We start from the raw sequence: 14,865 nt of genomic DNA on the forward strand, positions 1-14,865 counted from the left end.
TACTCAACCCTCTCAGTGCCTTTAGGTCACTACAGCTAGCCTGGAGTGGCATTTCAGGTACACCTTGACACCTGGAGAGTTTAGTTTAGTCTGCTTTTTCATCCCCAATAGAAAGTATTCTTTGGTTTTTTCATGTTGCAATTACTGTCACTTCCCTCTTTGGTTGACTTTAAATCAAAACTAAAAATATGCTCATCCACAGTGTAAAATTACATGTCTAGATTAATAGGGACCAGAGAATTGCTACCTACAAGAGTACTGGGTCTTTTTCTTCCGTTCTTATTACCACCACCTGTACTGTATCATAGCTAGAATATTACAAGAGAGATATTAGGGGACAGTGTTAACCTTAAAAACATCTTTCTTAAGTAAACCCAGTTTTTCCACTTTTGTTAATACCTCCCAATTAAGTTGCCTAAAGTATAAACAATTATATGCACAAAGATGTTTCAAGTGACATTTTGGGGCATATAATAATCCAAATTATAAATGACTTAAAATTTTAAGGCAAGGGTCAGCAAAATTTTTCTGGAAAGGGTTAGAAAGGAAATACTTTAGGCTTTTCAGGTCATATAGGCTTTCTCACAACTTCTCAGCTCTGCTGATTGTAGGACAAAAATAACCATAGACAGTATCTAAATGAATGGATATGGCTGTATTCCAATAAAACTTATTTGCAAATACAGGGCCATAGTTTGCCAACCACTGGTCTGGGGAGATAGTCAATGAACATATATAGCTAATGAATGGTGTGTTATGTACCCATTAAAAATTAGTAATTACTGAAAAACATGAGAAAATATTTAGTAACAAAAAGCAAGATACAAAAGTATATGAATGTGTATGACTATGGCTATAAATAACACACCAAGTATATAATAAAAAGATGACAAAGTAAATTACTAACTGGTTATAATAGGATGACAGGGCAGGAAATGGATGACTTTGTCTTTCTTCAATATTTTAGTTTTTCTCTATTTGTATTACTTTTGTAATAAAAATGTTTTAAAATTAAAAAGTGTCCTGAGATCTGTATTAGTTATCTGTTGTTGCATACTAATATTACCACAAACTTAGCAACTTAAAATAGCACACATTTAATATCTCAAATTTGGGTCCTTTGTAAGGTTGCAGTCAAGGTGTTGGCCAGGGCTGCAGTGTCATCTGAGGCTTCACTGGGGAAAAACCTGCTTTTTCACTCATGTGGTTGATAGCAGCTTTCTGTTCTCTGTGGGCACTTGTACTGAGGATTTCAGTTTAGTGGGCTCTTGGTAAGAGGCCACCCTCTTTGCCACATGAGCCTTGCCCGCACAACTGGTTGTTTCCTCAAAGCCAGTGAGGGAGAGAGAGTCAGCAGGATGGACCTCCTAATACCGTGTAATGTAGTCATGTACATCCTGTCACCGTTGCCATATTCTGTTGGTTAGGAGCAAGTCACGGCTAATTACGTGGGAAAACAACAATTACAAGAATGGAAAAATGACCAAAAGTAGGAAAATTACAAAATTGTATAAAGCATCATTCTTGATCTATAGTAGTTCCTGAACTCCTTTCCTTTGATATTTTTTGAATTTTACTTTCCTTCTTGATGGAAGGTCTTGCCAACTCCTTCAGACTCCCTCTGCTTCCCCAGAAGGCCCGAAGATGCACCAATTCAGAACAATATGGGTTTCTGTAACCCTAGTCAGCAATTTGCAGATCTAAGGATCCTAAAACAGTTTATGATCAGTTCTTAGCGTCTCTGCCATTTGATTCCTTTTGAGGGCTTTCATTACAGTGCTAGAAAAAGTCTTCATTTTCAGAAAGAAATGTAAGGCTTAATGAATGTTAGATTTGTGTGTCAGATCTGGTGACCAGTGGGCCCCTCTGTAACTACAAGACCAGAAGTGTCTTGACTGTGAAAGGAGCTTTCTTACAGAAATCTTTAAAACTAGGTCTTAATCTCACTGTATATCCTGGGATGTCTACTCTTTTTCAGAATGTTCCCTGTGTACTGGACCGAAGTTCTGTCAAAAGCCAGCCAGATACCTGCTAGTGTGAGTAATGGTCCAGAACAGTTTGGAAATGGAGATGACCCGGCTCTGTCAGTCTCATTTTAGTGAAAAATAGGTAAAGTGATTTCTTTTGCGTGATCAAGTAACTTTGTAATTGCATTTACACTTGTCTTTCTTGTTAGACTATGGGCTCCTTAAGAACAGAACAAAGAACTGTATCTTTAAAAATGTTTTTTAATTGAAGTATAGTTGATCTGCAGTATTATATTTTATCTGTAGTTTCAGGTGTACAACATAGTGATTCAATATTTTTATAGATTATACTCCATTTAAAGTTATTACAGCATGATGGCTATATTTCCTTGTGCTGTACATGTATTCTTGTTGCATATTTATTTTACATGTTTATTTTATTAATCCCCTACCCCTGTTTTGCCCCTCCCTCCTTCCCTCTCCCCACTGGTAACCACTAGTCTGTTCTCTGTATCTGAGTCTGTTTCTGTTTTGTTAAATATTCACTAGTTCATTTTATAGATTCCACATATAAGTCATAACAAACTGTGTCTTTTTTTATACATCTGTGTATCCCACCACCTTCCACAAACTGGCATATACAAAGTGCTCAATAAATATTTGGTGAATGAATGAATGCTGATTGTAGACTTGTTTAATGGTTTACTTTTTGCCTGAAGGCAAACTAAAATGATCCATTTGGACACCAGAGGGCACTGCTAAATAAGCACAAAATTTTCAGACTTCAGGAATGAATTAACTTGAGAAGTGGTGCTCTTGAAAGTTTATTTTCAGTCTGTGGGAAATAGCATAAATAAAAATATAAATAAGTTTTATGTGCTCATACCCCCCTCCCTTTTTCTTTCTGGCATGACTCTAAAATTACGCTGTCTACTGACATTAAATATGTGACTTGATTCATGCTTTACTCAAAATATAAATCTATATTTAAAAATCAAAGCTTGGGGCTTCCCTGGTGGCGCAGTGGTTGAGAGTCCACCTGCCGATGCATAGGACACGGGTTCGTGCCCCGGTCCAGGAAGATCCCACATGCCGTGGAGTGGCTGGGACCGTGAGCCATGGCCGCTGAGCCTGCGCGTCCGGAGCCTGTGCTCCGCAACGGGAGAGGCCACAACAGTGAGAGGCTGGCGTACCACAAAAAAAACCCCAGAAAACAAAAAATCAAAGCTTGTTTGGGGCCGGGGTGGGTGGGTGTTTTTTCCTAGATTATGGTTTTGTTCATATCCATATGCCATGATGCATTTCATTTTTTCCTTGCAAAAGCCCAATATATTAGATAAAATTTCAAGAGCAGATCACCTAGCAACAGATCCCAGCTCTGAAACACTCATTGAACTGGCTAAATCCCAGTGGTGAGAGATAAACTGCTGCTGTTATACCTATAAACTTTTCCGTTAAAGGGAAGCCCTCTCTAGATGGGAGCAGGATGGGGGAAAGGGTGTGCAATGATTCCTCTCTAGTCCTGTCTTTGCCTGTGTATTTTGGGGTCCCTAGTGAGTGCACTCTCTGCACTGGGACGCCTTAGTAGAACGCTGAGTGATCTAGGTCCAATGACTCCAGACTGACTTATTTTGCTTCCTTGCCTGGGCCTCTCTAGGAGAATGTGTTCTTAAACACCACAGATCTCTTGTGAAGAACATGAGGGTGGAGGCACTTTGGAATTCTAAGCTACAACTAGAATAGAATACTAATCTACAAAGTTCACGTAATCTGCAGTTTTTTAAAAAACTGAAACAGCTTTACACTTTTATATTCCTGGAACCAAGTGACTTAACCAAAACTTCATGATATTTCATCTTTCTGAGCATTTTAGTTCTGAATTCCTCTCTGAATTCTGAGGTCACTTTTTCCATTGCAGCCCCAGCAGGAGGCCTTTCACTGCTGCAGCACAGTGGTTCCTGCCAAAGTTTATAGTTCTCCTAGACAGAAGCACTTTATTCATCTGCTATATTTTACCTTGACTGTTCACATATGTAGAGTAGTGTCGTATTCTGAACAATCAGTACAATTTTCCCTCCTTTCAGACCAAGAGCTGTCCCAGTCCTTACCACCGACACTCCTGCAGCCTAATCTGCTTAATGATCTTTGAGTAAGAACTTGCTTGGGCTAACTAAGGGAAGAGTGTGGGGAAATCACGTGACTTATTAGACGAGTCTGCTTTTAAAATGTTTATATGATGCTGGAAGATTAAAAATCAATTTAAGTAAAATCAAACAAAGATTGGCTTTTTAGATTGCAGAGTACTAAATGGAGGTACTATTAAGGAAGTATTTAAAGTTCATTAATTTATTAACATGCTAATTTATCTTCAGACATTAACTGTGCTTCTGTGCTTAGATGACTATGGTAAGTGCTGAAGTAACAAAGGTGAATGAGATACCACCTGTGCTCTCAAGGAGCTCAGATAGCCAATTACAGCTCTCCTAGCCAAAACTCTAAAAGACTGTTGCCAATGTGGGTGAGGAATACCCATCGTGCAGTGTATGAAGTCTGAAGTGTATGCGGTTTACTTAATGGTGAAGGAGTTCAACAACTTTTGGTAAATTAAACAATTTTCAAACGATCATTGTATGTATAGTATTTGTCCCAAAGGACTGAACATTGGACAGGATACAGAGAAATATTACACAGTGCACCTCTCAAAGACTTATTTTCTGGCTTAAAAGGAGAAAATCTATGTGTACAAGATAACTGAGAATGTTACAAGGCAGTATTACATATAAATGCTAAATGATCATTGTAAAGCAATTTATTCACTACCGAGTACTTCAGTACTCTTTATTTTGATTCTCACAGCAGAGCTGATATTATTTACTTGCTATTATTAATTTATTATGCTTATTCAATATGTGGAGAAATTAGGGCACCAAGTGGTTAAGCAACAGCTTCATGTAGTAGCAAGTGAGTGGATAATGAGGACTAGAGCCAGGTCTCTTAACATCTAGCCCCCTGTTCTTTTCAGAGTCTTGTATGGTGCAGAGAAATATATTAATGTGTGTCAAACAGGCTTTGGGAAGAAAAAAATTAGCTCTACTTAGTCCTGGAGGGAGTTTTTGTTTGTTTGTTTGTTTTTCACCGGTACGCGGGCCTCTCACTGCTGCGGCCTCTCCCGTTGCGGAGCACAGGCTCCGGACGCGCAGGCTCAGCGGCCATGGCTCACGGGCCCAGCCTCTCCGCGGCATGTGGGATCTTCCCGGACCAGGACCTGCATCGGCAGGTGGACTCTCAACCACTGCGCCACCAGGGAAGCCCGTGGAGGGAGTTTTTTAGTGATTTAGGGATCAGTTACATTATCCTCTTGGACTCTTGAACAAATGTATCAAAATGTCAAGCTGTGTGTGGATAATTTGGAAAATCATATTCATAGGCAATACATTTATAAGTTTTATTCCAAAGAATAAATACGATCATCTCCATGCTGTTATGTAGGCAAACCTAAAACAATAATTAATGTTAAATGAGAAAGAGCTCAGAAAGTTTCTTTGCTTGTTGGAGCTAAATTTTGTGCTGGTACAAAGGGTAGACTCAGGGACCTTTTAAATGATGATTTCACACTCAATGAGGAAGGGTCTTGCACCATAAATATCCCCCAGATATGCTTGCTATTGCTTAGAATCCTACTGTAATTCTATTTCTTAATCATGAAGCTCTGAGCCAATTTAATTTGAGAAGCATTTTTGCAGGACCCCATGGAAAGGCCCAGTGCTGTGATTTGGGGGCACTATGAGCCCAAATATTTATTATTAGAGAGTCAACAGATAAAGTTATTCAGTTGAATTGTTATATGAATTTCTAAATGTTTATTCTCAATTTCTGTACTTGCCTAATTGCAGGCCAGCGATATCTTGTGGATTGACACCTGTGTACAGACCACACTTTGAGTAGCCTGTGTTAGAGCTCAGATGAGAAGTGATGAGAGCCTGAAACCCAACAGTAGCCCAGGTATGTTAGGATGGGCAAGGTTATGATGCTGCTGGTTCACAACCTGAGGAATTTCCCAGGTGAAATCTGCAACTGTCTCCTGTAGAGAGAGCAAGGAGAGACTGAAGAAAGAGGCAGGCCACTTCGATTGGTAGGTGGCAGTTTTAATAAGCAAGGGAACTTACATACCAGGCTTATCTTGGGCAGCTGCAAGATAAGTAGATTTCCATACCCACCCTCCAGGATCTTAAAAGTTTATATAGAGGCCTTAACTGGATTCAGTCATGTATTCAGTCCAGATGGTCTCAACAACAGATTACTATCTCAAGGCTGCATCCTTGAAAATGGCTCCCACTGTGGGAACTGTGGGCAGAGCATACATTATAAGGACAGGGGAGGGGTGAGAAGCCTCCAATTGCCCTGGTCCAGCTCGTGGGTCAATGGGGCGTCGTGTCCTCTTGTAATCTTTTCCAACAGATTCAGTAAAAACCAGTGAATTAGTTAAACTTACGTTTATTTCTTGCTCACATTACAAGTCCTTGTACATAGACTTGGAAACTGGGAATCAGATCAACAGAGCCTCCAACAGCTAGAATGTAGCTGGTTCCAATGGTCGGAAGAAGAAAGTGCTGTGGTGTCACATACAGCAATTAAATACTTCCAGGAGAAGCAGCATGTCATCCCTGCCCACATTTTTTTTTGGCCAAAGCGAGTCACATGGCTGACCATGATGAACTTCAAGAAAGAGAGGAAGTGCAAGTCCACTGTGTTCCTGGACTGAGAAGAGGAGCTAGTCAGAGAACAGCACTCCCAGATAATGAGAAGCAGAGGAAAGGTAGCAAGGAGGTAAATTTAACAAGTGATTAGCTGTGGGAGCAAAGAAGGAGGGGAAGTTAAACCTCAGACTATTCCGAGTCACTTACTTATATGTGAATGGGTTTCAGGTTGCAATGGGGCGATAGTGAGGGGACTTTATAAGAGGGACACAGAGGTGGGAAAAGGGCCGACCTAGGGGCTCAGGGGGAGAGGAGAGCTTGGAAGAGAAACTTGCCCCGCTTTTATAGGCAGGTTCTAGATTTAATAGCTGAGCTCTGAAGAGAGATCTTTTATGTAGCAGGAACCCAGGATCACTGTAGACCTTACTCTTCTCTCTCTTCTGATGCACCATGGGCTGTTGCACAGACTGTGTTGTCTGGTCTTTACTTCCTAAGAAAGGGGGAATGGGGGGACGTATTTGTGCTGGTAGCATGGGGGATTTAGTTGAACCCTGCAAGAATATTTCTGAAGGAAGCTGGTTAAATATGGATGCGTGGATGGGACTGAGTCTCTGAGGAACCTGGGGGCTTTTTTCGGGGGCTGGATAATTATCTAATGAGATCACAAACCTGGGGTATTCATGTAGATCTAGGGGGCTTTCAGAGTGTGTTAGCATGGGCTAGGGAGAGAAAGTTGGGAGTAGACACCAGTCCAGGGATTCCCATCAGTCCATGCTGGCATTGGCTGAATTGAGTATCATCCCACAGTGCTTCTATTCCACCTGAGTCACCCCTGTGTCCTCCTGCTCTCTGGCCACAAGATCTTTCAGTTCTCTTTCAATACTCTTGGGCACTTAGAAAATATTTCGTTCTTTCCCTGAACTCCATGGCACGTGGGGGGAGCTTTTAGGCCATCTCAGGTCCTCTCCATCCTGATATGCTTTCCTAGCCAGACGTTCTTCTCTGCTGTCTCAGTAAAATGCTAGGTGAACGAATAAGGGTCTGGGGTCTGTGAGGTTTCACCTGAGCCTGGAGGCAGCAGCGGGTGGCTGAGGGACGGCTGCTGGCCACAGATTCTCATCTTGGATGAGAGGATTTCCCCTGGAGTGTCTACTGTTTCTCCTCTGCAGTGGGAACTCAGCCAGAGGGGGTCAGGGCAGAGGCAACGGAGTACAGGCCTCTGCTTAGTGACCCAGTCAAGGGTCTAGCTCTTCTGCTTTTGCTCTCACCTCTCCCCGCCACCAGTTGTTTTTTCTTTTTTTCCTAGTTTTATCTTATTTTAGGAGTAGGAAAATACTATGACCATTTCCAGATCTATTTTTCTTCCAAACATATTGTTTTTGCCAAGATTTCAGGTTTTGAAACTCAAAAGGCAAGAATTTTCCTCTTTTGTTGTGTAGTATAATCCCATCCCCAACGCAGTGTGCCAAGAAAGGCTGTATGGGAAGAGGTTCACAGGTAACAAGAATTACTGAGAAGGAAAAACATTTCAGTTAATACATCAAAATATTATCCTTCTACATTTGCCAACAGAAGGTGTTAATTATTGTTAACATGTATGTTTATACTCACAAGAACTACGTAATTTCCTTAGTGTATATCGTATCTTACCAATCAGACCGTACCCTACCTATTGGTAATACAGTACTTGGCACAGGAATTCCCTGGCAGTCCAGTGGTTAGGACTCAACACTTTCACTGCTGGGGCCCAGGTTCAATCCCTGGTGGGGGAACTAAGATCCCGCAAGCCACCAGGCATGGCCAAAACAAAACAAAACAAAACCAATACAAAAAAACACTTGGCACAGAGTAAGAGCTCAATAAATGTTTTCTTTGATCACATTCAAGTTCATAAATGGACTGCTCCTTACCCAGTCCTATCCCTGCCATTCTAAGGGATAAAACTGCCTTTCTGCCCCATCAACCCCACGTAGAAAGGGGAGCCCCATGTTCCATGGGCCACAAGAAAGATGCTATATTCTCTTGTAAACATGCTTATGCTATGAGATATATTATATTTTGATCCTTTCCCTTAGTAGTTTTGAGAAATCAAGACAGAGGTCTCTAAACAAAATATATCCACTTAATATTTTATTACACATTCGTTCCTATGCCAAACCTGTGCATTTTTACTTATCCAACAGTTTTTGGAGGGAATGTAGACATGTAAACATTGCTAAATTTGGAAACTCTACTTAGAAATGGCAATTCTCTACTCATAATTATTAAATTTAGGTTTAAGTGAGTATAATTCACCCACTTTGGGCCTTACTGTTCCACTTCTGTAAAATGAAGGGGTTTGTGCTGACAGTCTGAGATCCATTCTATCTTAAATGTTGGTCCACCTGTAATTGAAAGATCATGCTGCATAAATCTTCCCTTTTCATCAACACTTTCATCACTCTCTTCTCACCTCCACCACTGTATAAAAAAAAAAAGTTCTTCCAGTCATGGGCTTTGATAATCTACCATGAGAAATGTGCTCATTTGAAGTTTTGAAGCTCAGGAGGCTTGAAAGGCAGAGCTTTGACTTCAGACCATCCAGAGTGACATGGGAGAGGTAGGTAATCTTTTTGAGCCTCAGTTTCTCATCTGTAAAATGACGGACAAAATATGTCCTTCTAGGTTGTATTTTCCTTGCATGATGAAATGACTGTGAGGGTATAAACAAAGCCTTGCACATAATAAGCTATCTGTATCCCATTCCTTTGCGGTCTCCAAGCACTTCCCATTGATGTGCAACTTGCCACCTTAGGAGGGAATACATGTAAATCACTGGGAGCCAGGCCTCCAAGGAATGGGCCCTAGGTGCCCACTAGGGTAGGAAGAGGATGCAGGAGGACACCAACGATAAACTTGGCTCCTGTCAACTTTATCAGGCCTCCTAACCCTGCTGCTGCTGCTGTTGGTGATGATGATGGTGGTGATAAAATTTTTTGGTCCCATTTTGGGGAACCCTTTGAAGTCAGATAAACTGCACAAGAATAAGACAACTACTAGCTATGTAGTTGGCGGCTTACATCAAGCAAGGGAAATTTCCACTACAGGGAAGCTGTACTGGGATAATTCACTGGGATTGAAAGCAACTGAGTTAAACTTAGCTCAGCACAGCACAAAAACACATTGAAAAATTCCCTCAAAATAGAAGCTGGAATGTTCACGGTGGGTTTAAGTCATGGGCCCTGGCATGGAGCCTTCTGTTGATGGTAGGGATTGGGCCTCTTCTTGAAGGAATGAATAAGTAAAGAAACATGATATAATAACTAACAAACTGTATTTGTAGAGCCTGCTTACATTAGTGTGAGGGACGTAGGAACTTTATTTTGTTTTCCTCTGTGTCCCCAGAGCTTAGAACTGTGCCTGACATATAGTGGGTGTTCCCTAAATATTTGTGGAAGGAAGTAAACAAATGAATACATCTAAAATAATGTCAAGTGGGAATAAATGTTATGAAGAAAGTAAAGCAGGGTGAGAGGGTAGAATGCAACAGGAATGCAACTCTAGTTAGAGAGGTCAGGAATGGCTTTTCTCTGCAGGTGACATTGGAACAGAGATCAGAATGCAGCGAGGGAATGAGTCTTGCAAGGATTAGTTATACAAGGACTAGCCTTGCAGGCAAAGGAAACAGCAAGTACAAATGTCTTGAGGTGAGAGCATGATGGGGTCTTAGATTCTGCATATTCAACAAGCTTTCAGGCAATGCTGATGCAGCTGGTCCGTGGACCACACTTTGAGGGGCAAAGGTTTGGTCTAGAGCCTGACCATGGAGTCTGTAGCTGATATGAGGAGGTCAAGGAACTGAGAGGCAAGGTCATTGCATGAGAAAAAGAAGATGAAAAACTGCATATGCAAGATAATATTATTATGTAAAATTCTATGCAAAATGGATATTAAAAATATCAGTAATGTTTTCCTCAGTGAGGTCACATGTCAGGTGATTTAAATTCCCTTCTTTTTAGATTGTTCCAAAATTTCTGTGTGTATTTATCAGAAAAATTTTTATTTCTAAAAAGTTAATTTTAAAACAGGAAATGTTTTTGGATAAGACACTGAATTCAAAATGTGTGAAAACATTTCTAATTAAAAAATTTTTTATAGACATATGGGAATCGACTGGGGTTTGTTAGAAAAAGTTTCATAGAGGGGATGGTTTTGAAGTGAATCTTGATGTCTAAGTAAGTGAAACCTAAGTTTGAGCTCTTAGCAACTTCTCTTCTCTCTTCTTTTCCTGTCCTCGGGTAGAAATGTGGAGGGATTTAGGGCATGAGTGGTGTACTAGTTATCTATTGCTATGTAACAGATTATCCCAAAACTCAGCTGCTGAAAACAACAAACATTATCTCACAGTTTCTGTGGTTCAGAAATTTGGGAGCAGCTTAGCTGGGTGATTCTGGCTCATGTTTTCTCATGAAGTTACAGTGAAGACACTGGCTAGAGCTCTAGTCATCTGAGGGCTTGACTGGGGCTGAAGGATCCACTTCCAAGATGGCTCATTCACATGGCTGTTGTCAGGAGGTGTCAGTACCTTGTCATGTGGAGCTCCCCATAGGGCTGATTCATTGAATCTCTTAATGATAAGGCAGCTGGCTTCACTCAGAGTGAATCATGGTTAAGAGAGGTGGGTGGGGGAGGGGGAGAGGAGGAGGAAATTCCAACACTTTTTATGACACACTGATATTTCTGCTTTATTCTATTTATTTACTTAGTCACTAAGTCCAATCCACACTCTAGGAGTGGGGAATTAGAGTCTACCTTTTAAAAGGAGGAGTGTCAAGGGATTTGTGCATGTATTTTAAAGCCATCACAGGAGGAATAGAGTATGATAGTTCAAGGGCATTCTGATTTTCATTTAAAATGTGCTGTATAAGATTACAAAATACCATAGCTTGCTTTGTTAGTCACTGAGCATGCCTGGTGTTTAGCAGAGTATGAGATGGAAAACATGAAGGGTAAGAAAAACATCTAGAACATAATGCAAGCCACATATGTATGTTTAAGTTTTCTAGAAGCCACATTAATAGAGGTACAAACAAATACAATTAATTTTAATAATATATTTTTAACCCCATATGTGCAAAAATTTTTTTTTTTTTTTAAAGAAGATGTTGTGGGTAGGAGTTTTAGTTATTTATTTATTTATTTTTGCTGTGTTGGGTCTTCGTTTCTGTGCGAGGGCTTTCTCTAGTTGTGGCAAGTGGGGACCACTCTTCATCGCGGTGCGCGGGCCTCTCACAATCGCGGCCTCTCTTGTTGCGGAGCACAGGCTCCAGACGCGCAGGCGCAGTAGTTGTGGCTCACGGGCCTAGTTGCTCCGCAGCATACGGGATCCTCCCATACCAGGGCTCGAACCCGTGTGCCCCGCATTAGCAGGCAGATTCTCAACCACTGCGCCACCAGGGAAGCCCTATGCAAAATATTTTTATTTCAACATGTACATATTCAATATAAAAGTTATTACTGAAACATTTTACATTCTTTTTTCTCTGTACTAATTGTGAAATCTGGTGTATGTTTTACACTTATAGCACGCCTCAGTTTGGACTAGCCCTGTTTCAAGTGCTCAGTAGCCATGTGTGGCTTGTGGTCACCATAGTGGACAGTCAAGTCTAGAGAGCAGGCCAGGAACAGGTCATTGAGAACCTTGGGTGGAATCCATGATGCAAACAGTGGGCCCAGTAAAGGGTTTAAGCTGAAGAGTAACAAGAACAGGCTTCCCTGGTGGCGCAGTGGTTGAGAGTCCGCCTGCTGATGCAGGGGACACGGCTTCGTGCCCCGGTCCGGGAAGATCCCACATGCCGCGGAGTGGCTGGGCCTGTGAGCCATGGCCGCTGAACCTGCGCATCTGGAGCCTGTGCTCCGCAACGGGAGAGGCCACAACAGTGAGAGGCCCGTGTACCGCAAAAAAAAAAAAAAGAGAAACAGGAAAACACGTCTGTTTTAGAAATCACTCTGAGTGTGCTATGGTTAAAACCTAGAGGGATGGAGTAGGTAAGACTGGACTTAGCTAGAATATTCTGTGTAAAAGATTGAACTAGATTGGTTACACAAATGATAGAGAAGATGGCATGTAAGAAAGATAGTGCTAGGCTGTGCCCCACAGGCCTGCAAGCCCAGTACTTACCCAGCCTCAATACTGAAGAAAGAGCCCGGAGTCAGTGACAGAGACATCAGTGGTTTAATGGCTAGGGGGAGCTTACATATCCGAAGCAAGTCCTGGAGTGACACCTCCCCCTCCCCAACTGTGGCAGCAGAAGCAGGCAGGACCTCACAGCAGTCTTCGCTCCTGGTGGGAGGGGGAAGTTACCAGTTACAGGGGGAATTGAGTTTGGCTCATCGGTTGCCAGGGAAACCAGCAGGGGGGAGTGCCCCTCACCACTCCTTTGACAAACTATCATAGTGGAGATAGTTCTGATCTAAAGATTAGAGCTGGCTGGGGCCAGGGGCAAGTACATAGGCATTTACTGATTAGGCTGTATGATTTAGAGGGAAGGTCAGTCAGGTGAGTAGGGTGTAGGACGGGTCAAGCAGGGGATGTATAGAGAGCAAGAGAACAGCCATCTTGGGTGGCCTGGTCATACAGATAGCAAGGAGGTGGGTTGTTCTTGGATGTGGAAAAGTAGGTGGTCGGAAAAGAGAGAAGCCTAGAATGATTCCAAGGTTTATGGCTTAGGTGATTGAGAGGATACAAAAAGGAAATACTGGACACAGAACATATTTTGTTCTGGGAGGATGGCAAGGGAAGATTACAAATGTAGATTTGGAAAAGTTTTGATTAAGGTAATTGTGGAGGACAGAGGTGGAGATAACTGTGGACAGTTGCATGGGTGGATCTCGGGCTTAGCAGAGAAAACTAACTTCAAGCAGAATCATCAGAACGCTTCTTCCTTCTATATAACACCACCGTGAAACACTGTAGAAAGTTCCAGTCTTCTCACTTGCTTACGGTGGAGGCAGAATAAGCTGAGGAGGAAGGAGCAGAGCCCCTCAGGATAGGCCTGGGGGGCCTGCTTTCCTGGCCCATTGACCTGGTCCTTTGGGAGCAAGAGAGATGCCACAGGAGCCACACTAAGTGGTCATCTTAGAGAGAGGCAGGAACCCCTCAGCCTGAATATTGTGCTGTCCCATTGAGGGGGAAAAGGAGAAGGAAGTGTCTGGGCAAGTTATTAGAAGTTAAGAATTTCTGTCCTGGAATGTGGTTGTTCACCTCGTATGTTGTCTCCACCTCTGACAGTACGTTTCCTGTCAGTGAAGTGTGTCCAGCCACTTCTTTTCATTACTAGATGTGATGCTTTGATGCCAGAGTTGCAAACCAAAGTACCTACAAGGTAGACAATATGCAGGAGTGAAGCAAGTGCAGAGAGAGCATGACACACTTGGCCAAAGGGAGCAGTTGCCTCTCAGCTCCTGGAGATTTTTGTAAAGTGGCAACATGGACCTAGTTGCCAGATATTCTTATTTTTGTGTGTGTGAGTTTTTTGTGTGAAGTTTTCACACTTTTAAATGTCAGGTAAATTTTATTTAAAACCCCAAAACCAAATAAAACATGTCTGCAGGCTCCAACTAGCCCATAGTCTGCCAGCATTTGACATTAGTCTGAACACCTTTTTTGTGTCTTTATATATCATGCTTAATTGTGTTTTTCTACTTAGGTTTCCTACTGTAACCATCAATTTTGTGTGGGTTGCTTTTGTGTGTTTGCTTTTTTGTTTTGATTCTCTAAGAAAAAATATAATGGGTCAGGCCCTATTTGTTGATTAATCTGATTTCTGGAAACTGGACAGAACTATGTGAGGTAATAAGGCCCTTCAGTCTTTTAGGGACCTGAAACAGCAGACCACACAGAAAACGGCATATTCCTCTGGCAGATTTCGGCCTCACAATTGGGGTGGGAGAGGAGTAGCCAAAATGCACTTGGCCGTGTATTGGTGATAACTCCTCTAATAAGGTCACAGATTATTTAAAGTAGATCCTGTGTTTAATAGCAGGATGAAACATCAAAGTCATTCATGAAGGTATTAGGTCTCATGATGAAAAAACACTCCAGGGCTCAAGGCTAAATATATATATACTTTAAATTGAATGAAGAATGAGGTAAGAGAAAATACAAGAAGAAAACTAGTGACGGAAAATAGGAGAGAAATACATGGGATAAAATGGACATA

This window comes from Lipotes vexillifer, unplaced genomic scaffold, assembly GCF_000442215.2.
Source record: "Lipotes vexillifer unplaced genomic scaffold, Lipotes_vexillifer_v1.1 scaffold97, whole genome shotgun sequence".
In the NCBI taxonomy this organism is placed as follows: Eukaryota; Metazoa; Chordata; class Mammalia; order Artiodactyla; family Lipotidae; genus Lipotes; species Lipotes vexillifer.